Consider the following 13,055-nt stretch of genomic DNA (forward strand, 5'->3'; position numbering starts at 1 on the left):
CCACCACACCAGAAGCTTCTGGGCGATAGGCACATGTAGTTTTTGTTGTACATTCAATGCTTCACAAATCAATTTTATGATCTCATTATGGAAATGTCTTCCTCGGTCTGATTCAATTGTTACTGGGAACCCGAATCTAGGAATAAATTCCCTCAATAGCAATTTTGCCACTGTGATTCCATCATTCCTTTTCGTCGGGAATGCTTCCAACCATCTAGAAAACAAACAGACCATAACTAGAACATACCTCAACCTCTTACAAGGAGGCATTTCAATGAAATCTACTTGCATTCTGGTAAAGGTCCTCCTTCTCGACCTATTGTTCCTAGACTCACCACTGTCTTTCTCCCAGGATTGTACTGCTGACATATAAGGCATCTCTGACAAAGACTTTCTGCTACAAGTCTGAATTTTGCATTGTACCAGGTCTGCTTAAATGACCTGATCATGGCATCTCTCCCTATGTGTCCCTGACCATGATCTTCCATCCCGATAAACCCACACATGGTCTTTCTCTCTTGGTGCACATCCTGCTTTTACCCAATGCTTCATTTCCTCATCTCCTTCTTCTTCCTGCAACTGCCTTACTTCTTCCCAGGTACCCACAATGTTAGTAAACATTTAGGTGCAAGAAGTCACTTCTTTCTCCTTTGCCCTGTTTATTGAATTCTGATTATGTGCACAGTATTGGGCTATATCATTGGCGTATTTGTTGCCAATGGTGATGTAATCGCCAGACTGACTGTGGGCAGCACACTTCACAACAGCCAATTGCCTAGGCAGCTGTATCGCCTCCAGCAATTTTCCAACCACCTCAGCATTCTTAATGGGAGTTCCACTTGATGTCAAAAACCCTCTCTGCAGCCATATTTGGCCAAAATAGTGCACCACACCGAATCCGTAATGGCTGTCAGTTATCACAGTCACTCTCACACTCTCCCCAATCTTGTATGCTCTAGTTAAAGCAATAAGTTCAGCTACTTGGGCTGATTTGACTCCTTTCAGGTAGGATGCTTCCATTACTGCTGCAACTGTGCATACTGCATATGCTGCACTCAACATTCCATCATCTGTTCTTAGGCAGGAACCATCTACAAACATCACAAAATCACTTTCTGGCACTGGTATATCTTTTATGTCCGGACGTGGTTTGGTACAAAAGTCGAGTACATCCAGACAATCATGATCTGCTTCATCTCTGACTTCCACATTCTCAGCATCAGGCAGCAACGTTGACAGATTCACATTCAAACATCTCTCAAGGCTTACATTTGTTGCACCTAATATGACTTTCTCATACTTAGTCAGCCGACTATGTGTCATGTACTGAGTGCGACTCCTTGTTAAAAGGATTGCCACATCATGAGGTACAAACACTTTCACAGGATATCCCATCACAATTCCTTCACTCTGTTCCAAACTTCGACAGGTAGCAGCCACTGCTTTCAAGCACCCAGATAAGGCTACAGCTACTGGGTCTAGCATTGATGAAAAATATGCAATTGGTCTCCTCAATTTTCCATGCTTCTCTATTAATACAGAAAGCTCACATCCATTTCCCTCACTGCAGTACAACTCAAACTCCTTCTCATAATCGGGCATACCTAATGCAGGTGGTTCACACAAACCATCTGTCAACCGCTTAAAAGCTGCCAATTCCTCTTGTTCAAATCAATGGGATCCCTCACATCACTTCTTGTCAAGCGTACCAAAGGCTTTGCAATCAGGGAGAAATTGCTAATCCACTGGCTACAGTATCCAACCATTCCAAGAAACATTCTCACCTCTCTGAGTCAAGGGGGTCTCATTCCTTTTATGATCCTGATTCTGTCTATTGTTATCTTTCTCAGTCCCTTTTCGATATTATGGCCTAAACAGTTCACGTCTTTTTTGCAATGCTATAGTGTCCATTACACAGGCTTCGCGGGTCTTCGTCGCCACAAGAAGGTCGTCGTTATTTTGCGCTAACACTGAATTCTCGGGCATCTCTAAACTATCTAAGAATTTCTTCAATATCTGATTAAAGATCGAGGGGCTTTCTGTATACCCCCGTGGAATTCGGCACCAAGCCAAAATACGCTCGCCAAAATGAAACGCAAAAATTTGCTGTCTGTCATGGTGCAATGGAATGGAAAAGAAAGCATGGCATAAGTCAATTACAGTATATCATTCTGCATCATGGGGAATCTGATACAAAATTACAGATGGATTTGGTACAATAGGACAACACGATACAATAATCTTGTTTATCTTTCTCAAATCTTGCACTATCCTGAACTTTCCATTAGGCTTTTTCAGTCCCATGATCGAGGAATTACATGGGCTACTCATTATCTCTCTCAAAATGCCTTGTTTTATCATTTTCTCAATTATGTGAGTAACTCCTTCAATTACCTCAGGTGTCAATTTATATTGAGATATATTTGGATAGCTTATTCCCTCCTTCACTGTTATTTTTACTGGGTCCACATTTCTCATTAGTCCCACATCTTCTCCTGTGAAATCCCAGACTTCTGCTTTTACGGTCTGTTTTAATTCTTTTGGTAATTCATCAGGGTTAAACACAGCATAGGCTTCAGTAATCTCAGTTTCTCTGTTCGCCATAGTCATCTTATACAGCACATCTTCATCAGGGTCTCAAATGCTATACCATCCGGGGTACAGAAAATGGTGCAATTCATTTTGCACAGCAGATCTCTGCCTAATAAGTTTACAGGACTTGTGTCGCACACTACAAAGCGGTGCATTTCAGAGAACTTCCCTATGCTAACTTTCACTGGTTCTGTAAGATGAGTCTTAATCTGTCTGTTGGATACACCAACTACTTGGATCGTTTCATCCGAGAGAGAAAGATTCTTAACATCAGCTGACCTAACAGTTGATCGAGTAGCACCAGTATCGACTAAGAAAGTAATGTTTTCATCATTGATTTTCCCATCCACAAATGGGCCTTTCTGGTCTACTTCTAGAGTTGCGCCAAGTACGCACTCTTCTTCCTCCCTTCAGCACCGTCAATAACCTTCCTCTGAATCGCTCACATCGCGTTGTAGCCAATACTGCAAAACAGCGCTAGCGCGCGGCAGCTTAGTTACCTGTTCTTCGTTGTAGAATCCTGTCTCATTACTGTATTGCTGTGCATTTTTGCTTTGTGGAAAAGTCGGTTTTGTCAACTGATTCTGTTGGGAAACAACCTGCTGCTGTCGCTGTGGTTGACCACTCACCTCATTCTGCACCAGTGGATTCAATGATGCATTTTCATTATTAGTACTTGGGGGAAATTTACACTTGGATTTCCAATGCCCTACCCTACCGCAATTATGTCATGGAAATTTCTTTTTGGCATCTTCTATGTTAAAATTTCCCTTACCTTTCCCAGGAGTGAATTTTTGTCTGGGGCCTGTATTATTCGCTTGTTCCGCTAACTGAGCGTCCTGTCTTTCTCCCACATTTACTTGTGCCCACATAGCCTTTTCTTTTAATTTATGCTGTTTGGCTTCAATTTCATCACTGAAATATTTTGCGTGTCTCAATACTTCATCTATTTTCTTATTTTGCCAATCTACCTTATGTTGCTTAATCATTTCACTAATTTCTGGACGTAAACCATATACAAATCTGTATACAAAATGACTCAAATCTTTTTCACTCAAATTTTATCACCTCTAAACTGTTTAAAGGCCAAAATCAATCTTTCGTAATAGGCATGTACCGATTCCTTACTTTCCTGATGAGTTCTGTCAATTTTTACCCAATCAGTTTCTTTAGGAGGTACTTTATTTTTCAGAAAGGCAATAACCTGTTCATATTTCTTCATAAGCTCTGGATCAGGGGCTCCTGTCTTTGGATCCCTAGGGTATTCCTGTGTTGGCCAATTTATCATAAGCTTGCACTCTGTCCATAAATCTGCTGGTACTATTATGTCAAATAGGCTATTCAGATCAATTCATAATACTTTAGATAATTTCACAAATCTGTCCACTTGCCTAAACCACTCGACAGGCTTTTCGCGTAGTCGGGGGAAATCATTTGTAAATGACAAAATATCTTGTCTAGTCCATGGAACATGTACATATCCTCCTCCTGGAATTTCTCTCATAGGGTATTCTGTTACTACCTTTTCCTTCTCTCTAACAGTGAAAGCTGCAAAAGTTTTATCTGAGGCATCATCTCGTTTTCGATGCCATCTGCTTCTCCATTTATCCACATCTCCCCATTTTCTCAGCAAGATAATTATTTCCTTAATCTGACTTATTCGTCCTGTGGTATTCAAATTTTCAATATCCTTTTCAGTAAAATCTATTCGATATGGTTTCTGTAGGGCTTTTACCTTTTCAATATCTATACCCATTTCATTTGCTACTTCTTCTAGTCTTTCGTGCACATTTTTTGCTCTCCATGTTACACTTTTGCACAAAAATAATAACTCCTAAACCTGATAAGTTTTTAATTTCTCTGTGGGGATAGTTCCTACTATTAACTCTTCCAGTACCATTCGTAATTTGGACCATTCACTCAATTCTTCTGAAGATGGACCTATTGGTTTCTCTACATTATTTTGTTCTAAGTCCCTTTGAGTCTCGAATACTGATTCCATTGTCATTTTATGTCTTTCTGCTACATTTGGACCTATAAATGGGTTATTCAAAACATTTGGTTCGATCACACTCATTGCCTGTCTCCCTGGATTTTCATTTAGGCTCTGCTTTGGCTTCTCAGTCTGTTTATTACTGTTATAAGGAACTGTTAAACAATGTTCACTATCTTTCTGTTTATCAAATATAGGCATCACAGGGCCTATAGTCACTGGAACAGTTATAGCTTCTAAATTTTTGGTCAATTCGCTTATCTTTTCAGTTAATTCTAAAGTTGTTTTTGCTAATTCTGCCGAATTTTCACCATTCGTTTTATCATCTGATTTTCTCTCTATCTCACTCATTGAATTATTTTTCCCTAGTTCTTGGGGAACTGGTTCAGTCTTAATGATTCGCAAAGTTTCTCTCATTGGGGCACTAGGTGTTAACATTTCAGATTCTGGTTGATACGGAGGTGGATTTTTATAAAACAGGTCATCGAGAACATCATCCTCCGATTCATTAATTCCATACCCTCTTGATTCTATATTACGTCATTTTTCCGTACATTTTTTCCTCCCATTTTCTCAACGTTTCTTACAGGAAACAATCCATCAGTCATACTTGCATTCCTCCACCTTCTCATTCTCTCATCATGAGTGTCATGCCCAGATCTACCAAACATGTACTTATACCTTCCGCCAGTCCTCTGTCTCTCTCGGTCATGCATTTCATCTTCCCATTCTGTCAATGCTTCAAATTGTGTTGGTCTGGGTCTTGGTTCTAGATTAATCATTTTCTCTCTCAAATTTCTCAAAACCGCTAGACTAAACGAACCATGCTCTGGAAATGCCAAGACTCCATCATTTTTGGTATACTTCACCCAGTTATCCAACCAAATACAAGTATGATATCCGTATTTCGCAACCATGAAGTATGCAGGGGTTTTTGGTGGGGGAAGCAACTGTCCTTCCCTAGTCACAAATCGGTTTGTCTTTTTAAACCATTTCTTGATTTTCCTAACCCAGGACTTTTTCTCCTTTTCAGGAGAATCATAATACATTATTTTTGTCTTTCGTGTATCGCTAGTCTTTTCCTTACGACTGTTCTGTTATTTTAACCAATCGTAGCGCGATTCACACTAACGCACCAATCCGGAACGTCTACATCACCCTGTAATTATCCACTCCTAGCGTGGCGTACACTAATGCACCAATCAGGAGCGTCTACGTCTCTGGCTGACTGGCCAATCCCAGCACGGTCTTTCTGCCATCAGCAGCCGCTGCTGCAGCTCCTGCTGACCCCTCCTTTACAAAATTCTCTCGGTAAGCTTTTTACGTTCTTTCAATTCACAAATCTGTTAGTAACGACATAAAAACGTCACCATTGTATGCTTCGCTAACCAAAGAATAGTTAATGACCTTTCGCACAAGAATTCCGTCTTTCCCGAGAGCAGCGCTTACCTCTGCCCTACTACGGAATCGTTACTTTCGTTGATAAAGTAGCACATCCCTCTACCTTATTAAGAATTAAGACACCTAGTTGCAGACCCAATGCTCCTGAGAAATAAAACCAGAGTTTCACAATTAACCCGAATGCCTTTTCATTCACGCACTTTCACACGGGAAAAATGTAGTTCATTCACACAGAATTCTGTCTTTCCCAAGAACAGGGAACAGTCTGTTCTACTACAGAATTATGACACTTGTTAACAAAGTAGCACTCCCTCTACTTTATCCTTCTAACAAGCTTAGGGAACACCTATTACTTTTCCAGTGATAAGCGATATCAGAGCTCCTTCTGAACTCCTGGTACCTAAGACCAAAATTTCACAGGTGACCTTCGCTACCATACACTTCTTTCATACAGGAAATGTCTCTAATGGTAACACACGGCGATGTTACCGAACCGAGCCCAGACAATGCATCGTGCAACTTCACTCGTTACACGTTTCCCCTGTGTACCTACAGGGCAACAACAATTCCGTCTTTCCAGAGAGCAGCGCTTACCTCTGCTCTACTACGGAACCGTTACAAACTTCTGACTTCCTACATCCCAGAAGTCGTGCCAACAACATAGAACTCAACGCGACTCAAGATAGAGTGTTAATACATAAACCAATACTTTTCTACAATCAATAATCAATAAGCTATTTACAAGCAATATCACCAAACCAAAACAATAAAAACCATAACTCTGCTACTAGAAAAACTGACGGAGCGCGGAAACCTGGAAATCTAGTCAAAACCCCGTACCTAATATCCTCCCTTCGTCACAGGCCAAATATCACATTAACACATTCACTCTTTCAATCAGTGGTGGGGCCCATATCACCAACATTCACACTTCTCTTCTCACTGGGCTGCACTTACAGGAGAGATTAATGTTCCAAGCGCTGACATGAAAGGAATACCTTATAACCTATAGGAAGAAATTATTTACACATCTGTACATTAAACCTTATATCTACACATCATAAACCTAAGAAAACCTTTAAGATACTCCTCCCACGTAATCGATGAATCATTTAGTTGGATTGGTAAGGTAATTTAATCCAGATAAACACACATAAGATCCTGATCTATCTTAATTAATGACCAAAACACATTTGCTTGTTAATCAATATTTTGTTTATCTAAATAAATTAAGAATTTAGTTCCATCTAGTACATTTATTAATCATTACGCAAATCACAAAACACCATATTTACCTATTCTGGCTATCGGTCGTCCTCTAAGTCATCAAATGTAGTCGTCAGCATGCTACAGTCCCAAAGATCTGGTCAGAGACCAGAGACGTGCAAGTATCGATCAGTGCCCATAAATTACGGAAGTCTTTAGTTCATCAGGAAATTGGGCAGCAATTTAGTCTGTCAAAGATTCAGGAGCACAGCCATCGTGTAGCGTCGCCGTCGTCTCCTTCAGCAAAAGAAAATATAAGGAAGCAGCAGCCCTATCTATTCTACCGTCATTTATATAATAGAAATAAGGTCTAAAAGATACAATTTAGAGAATTTAGGCTCATCCCATTGGTCGGTTGGGGTCGTCCAGTGAGGTTTCACACAGTTCATGATGTCATATCGTCAGGTATGATCCATCCGTTTTTTTATAAAAGTCTAGTGTCAAAACACTTGGCAGGCATCCCGTCGTGACTTTGCTTGGGTACATCGAGGCTGGGGTCATGTCGAGGCCACTGGTACGTGTGGTTGGCGCAAGCACATTTCACCTGAAACCTCGTGGAATAGTGGCCAGCGCGTCGAGTCAGTCAGGCGGCCATCTTGATTTTAGGTGTAAAGGACAACTTAAGCGAAACAAACACAAAAAGTAATTAAAACATAGAAATAACGAATACATTGTTAAACCCTCACTAATTCCCCTATGTGCTTGTAATCATCTAGCATATGGCGACATTTAAAGCATTCATATTCACCCATTGATGCAATCTGGTGCAACATACGATAACGTCACAAAAGCAACATATATCATGCAATATTCTAGTTTTTCTAATGTTTATATGTGTACATATGTTAATAATAACAATTATTTAGCCATGCAAAACCCACGTGTATTTCATACATTAGTAATTGTTGATTAGATTTCACACAAACACATTAATAATATTATAATTAATAGATTATTCTAATTAATATAAACATACAGAATAGTGGGGGTATACAAAATTTTGTACTACCCGCTCCATCACTGGCATTTTCTTTCTTCTAACCATTTGATGCCTGTAACCTATCTTCTGGTCACATGACTGTGAATAGTTGATAGCTGTCCTATATGTGTACATCGCCGATGATGAGAGAAAGGGATACTACGCATTGGCACAGTGAACCATCCTTCCACGATGGGAGAGGCTGAGCTCTTGCTTGCCCCTACTTGAAATTCAAAGGGGCTACATCAGCACATTCACAAAGAACTTGACACCTGTCCTTCGTAAAGTAAGAAAATTTAGGGTCTGGGCAGAGGGGAAAGAAATTCCGGAACTAGATCTGGGATAAAGTCTAGAAGTTTCTCCCACTTGGCTGACACCAGATATAAATATGGAACCCTCAGACCAGCTCATCATTTCTCTCCTGGAACTGTGGAGGACCCCAGAAGGACTGCCCTTCTGCTTGAGGCCTCTTTGTACTTCTGTGGACTGCCCTATTGCTACCAGATGACTGCTCTGCTGTTTGAAGCCTGCCTTGTACCCTCAGAGGGCTGCCCTGCTGCTGAAGACTTGACCTACTGATTGATCCCAAGACAGCCAGTGTGACTGCAAGGGCTAGTTGGCTGGCCTCCTTTTCTGTGCATCGTGGTAGCTCCTGCTATGTTCTACGCTACAGCATATCTTGTTCAGCAGCTCCTCTTCACACCAACTTCGTCCAGCGGCTCCTTGAATATGATGCCTCCTCTTTGGATTCTACCTGCTACCTCCTCTCTCGCTGAACTTTACATTTTCAGATATTTTTCTTTGGAATTTCTTCCAAGTCCAAAGATAAACCAAGGCCATGCTCCTTTGCGGTCAGTCATAACTTTTGACTTTGCCATGGTCTCACGTGAGGCTGGCGCTATGATCTTTTAGGCGCTAGTAGTCACAGTTTTGTTTTAAATACATAATTCTGGTTCTATTGATTGGAATCAATTAATTTTGGTGTCATTTTATTTATTAATTTATTTAGGAAAATGATCTCAATTTTCTAAATTGATGTGAAATTTTTCTTGTTTTGTGTTTTCACTTTATTGCTGTTTGAGTGCAGCATAAATACTTAACACATTGCCTCCAAGTTAAACCTGACTACTTTTGTGCCAATCTACCCAAGGATTAAGCACAGGCTAATTTGGTGACATTTTGTGGTTCACCCTGACAGGGATTGTGGTTCTGGATTGAGAAGGGTTTCACCCCACTCAATCAAAAATTCAATTTCCCTACCAAGTCTCTCCATTTGGTGAGCGTATGACTACAATTGAAGAGCGTACAAATGAACTCAAAGGCGATACTATTGCTATCTGGAAATAAGTTAATGCAGAACAGAAAAAAGTTACAAGCCCTAATTAATAAAATGGAGGATATATAAAAAAGAAAGAGTAAGAAAAATCTACGATTTCTTAGCATTGATGAAGGTGCAGAGGGGTGCGATGCCCAAGGGTTTATCATGTGATTAAATCAAAGAGCTTTTCCAGGTCTTTGTGAGTGGAACATTAAGTGCCAAATCCATGTTTGCATTAATTTAAAAATCCCATAGGTAATTTGAAATGAATTTGAAAGAACCATCCTCTTGTGACTTTCTGATTTATACTGGAAAGTTCCTTTTTTCTGCATCTATTCTATCAGGCTGCACAACCCAAAACATCTGCCACAGACGGTGCACACACATTTTTCATTTGATCTAAATTCTGTCAACAAACAGCTGGACTTGACTGGGAACTAAAACACATAATTTCTAAATTTCAATCTTTAGGAGCACAGATTTTCTTAGAATAACTGCCACGGCTAAAGATTATCCACAGGTGTTGTGCACATACCTGCACATCAGTGGAGTTAGCAAAGACATCGCTAGAGGCATGGTTCAAGACTGCACTCTTAGATAATGACTGAAAGACTACACAATCTGTATTTGATATAACTCGCATCAAGCTAAAATGGTGGTCTGTAACAATTAGAAAATATATAAACATCTCCGAACAATGCCTAGTCTTTTCATTTGTTCTCGTATCTCCTGATCCTAACTTCAATATTTCTACCTAACCATACACAATTGTGGTCAACACTTTAGCACTGGGAATAATAAGAACGATGGTTCTCACTGTTCCCACAGAGACAAATGATGGAACAAGGTTGATGGTAGTAGTTTCCCTCACTCAGGGTGGGAAGGGTGGGTGGATGGTGGGCACAAATAGGTGGAGACAGCGGGGACAGCTAGTAGCAGAAAATCACAAACAAAGAAGGATATACATTTATGGTGCTCAAGCAAAGCAGATAAATGCTTATGAGGGAGCAGGATTATATGGGAAGACAATGTAATTCACAAGGTATAAGAGTTGCTACGTGGATTGCAAATAGTCTCCATTCTAATCTAAGATTGGTATTTTTAGAGATGCATTAAACTATTTATTACCTGTGTAATTAACATAGAAGATCCATCTGTCTGGGCATGGGTCTTTCAATTTAGGCCAACTTGGATATATTGTATTTCCTTATACAAAAGAGGAAGATTTTACAAAGGGGGTTTCTTTACTTTCTAAAACCATACCTGAGGAGACAAGACATAAGGATATTATTGGCTGGGTCTATCAATTATTACAGGAGAAGCAGCATCATTATATATTTACACATGGTATACATTTTACAAATAAAAAAAAATCTCAATTTTGGGGCTGTTGTACTGAATGAAAAAGCTTTAGATCTCAGATTAATAAAGATGACACTACTTGTATTTTAATAACTTGTCAACCAATTTTGATGTACTGGCAACACACATTTTGAGAGTTAAGTAGGTTTGTAGACTTCATAATTTTCCCTAATTCAAAGATGATATTACTAAGATTGTCAAAATCAATTCCACTGAGATATGAGGGTATTAAATACAAATTGTGAAGTTATGTTTACAAATGAACACACCTGTAATGAGAAAACGGTGGTTCCAATTTATTGACATATGCAGGATGGAGCTTGTCAATATACAAAATGATGAGGGCCTATATCATCTAAGGGGTATCTGGGAGTCACTAACTACTGTTACAAAAATATTTCGAAGACTCATATTTAGGGACTTGATCTGATTTATATGAAATAACTAATCACACTCTTATGACCTTGAATAAGGTTTTCCTTCTTCATTATAAATAAAAATGGATTAAAAGTTGCAGCATTGTTCTGAATGAATTTAGACTAACCTCAATATTTTCCCATGAAATGCTGTATTGACTATCACTTTTACAAGGCTCAACATAGGTCTGACCCCTTCACATGTTATGTGACCAAGATCGCTGTTCTCAATTTCATTCTTCATTGTGAATCCTCTCAGTTCTAACCTAGTCAAAACATCCTGCAGTGACTTATAATGCTTCTTCATGTTGTCTCCATATATTAGAATGACATTTTGAAAGAATATGGTGTTGTCAATACCTCTCAAAAGATCTTTCGGGATTCTCTTAAATATATCTATAGCTGAGGCTAAACCATAGGTCACATGGATAACCCGGAAAAATTCCAAAAGACTTATAGGATTTGTGAGTTATTTTGAACAATCATTCAACTTTTCCTGATACTAGCTGGAGGACAAATCCATTTTGCTGACACCTTAGCAAAGCCAACTCTTCCAAAATATATTGGCAAAGGGTTGCTGTCAAGCTATAAGTTTTGTTGATATTGTACACTTGGATACACATGGATTCCATTACCATCCCTCTTAGTTTACTTAACTACAGGCAAAGCACTCCGATGACTATATGTCTTCAGTTACCCCAGCTGTAACAATCCTAATATTTTCCCAAGCACATTCCAAAGCTTTTCAAACATATCTACCTAACGTAATCGTTTGAGAAACCAGCATTATCTGGTACATAGCATTAAGAATCAATTAAATTACTTTACACCCTTAATATCAGCATCCCAAAAGAATATTTCTGTTTCTTGTTACATGCACCTTATACACATTGTCTCCATTTTTTAACTGAAGCTTGTGAGAAATTGGGTTGCTGGCTGACTGTGGTGTAGGCCCTGGTCAAGCAACATCCTCAATTCCTTGGAGGGTGAACCACAACAAGTCACTAAATTAACCTGTGCTGAACCTTGGGTAGCTTGGCACAAAAAGCAGTCAGCCTTAACTTAGAGGCAACATGTAAAGTATTTATGCAGCACACAAACAGAAACAAAGTGAAAACACAATACAAGACAAATTCTAAAACCCAAAAAATCGAATACATTTTAATCAATTATCTTACACCAAAACAACAGATATTGAATCAGTAGCATCGGAGTAATGAATTTTTAAAGTTTTTTGTAAAAACTAGAACTTAAAAGACCAGAGCGCAAACATCAAGTTGCACGAGACCGGGTCAAAGTCATAAATTATGGCCGAACGCGATGGAGTGCTGTTCAGATACAAGAAGTAGATTTGACCTGGTCAGCGCTTACCACCAGATTTAGAAGAAATTCTGAGAAAAAGTGTCTGAGAAGGTAAAGTTCAATGGTGCAAGACTACAGTAGGTGTTCGAGTAGGGAGCTTCATCGTCAGATGGCTTTTGGTAGAAGCCGTGGCAAAGAGTTCTATGTTTGGATTTAGTCAAGAGGAAAGACAGTTCCATGAGTTAGGATACCCCTTTGGTAAAAACGGATTTGCTGCTGCGGAAAAGAACTTGGTGGGTGAAGCCACAAAGTCAATCTGACTGGCGATGCACGACAGACGGATAGGTGAGCAGGCTGGTCCTGGTCTCCTTCTGGTTCTCTGAGCAGTGTTTAGCCAAAATTGTTCTAAGTCATCACTTTTGGATT

Source organism: Triturus cristatus, chromosome 1_2, assembly GCF_964204655.1.
Source record: "Triturus cristatus chromosome 1_2, aTriCri1.1, whole genome shotgun sequence".
Lineage (NCBI taxonomy): Eukaryota > Metazoa > Chordata > Amphibia > Caudata > Salamandridae > Triturus > Triturus cristatus.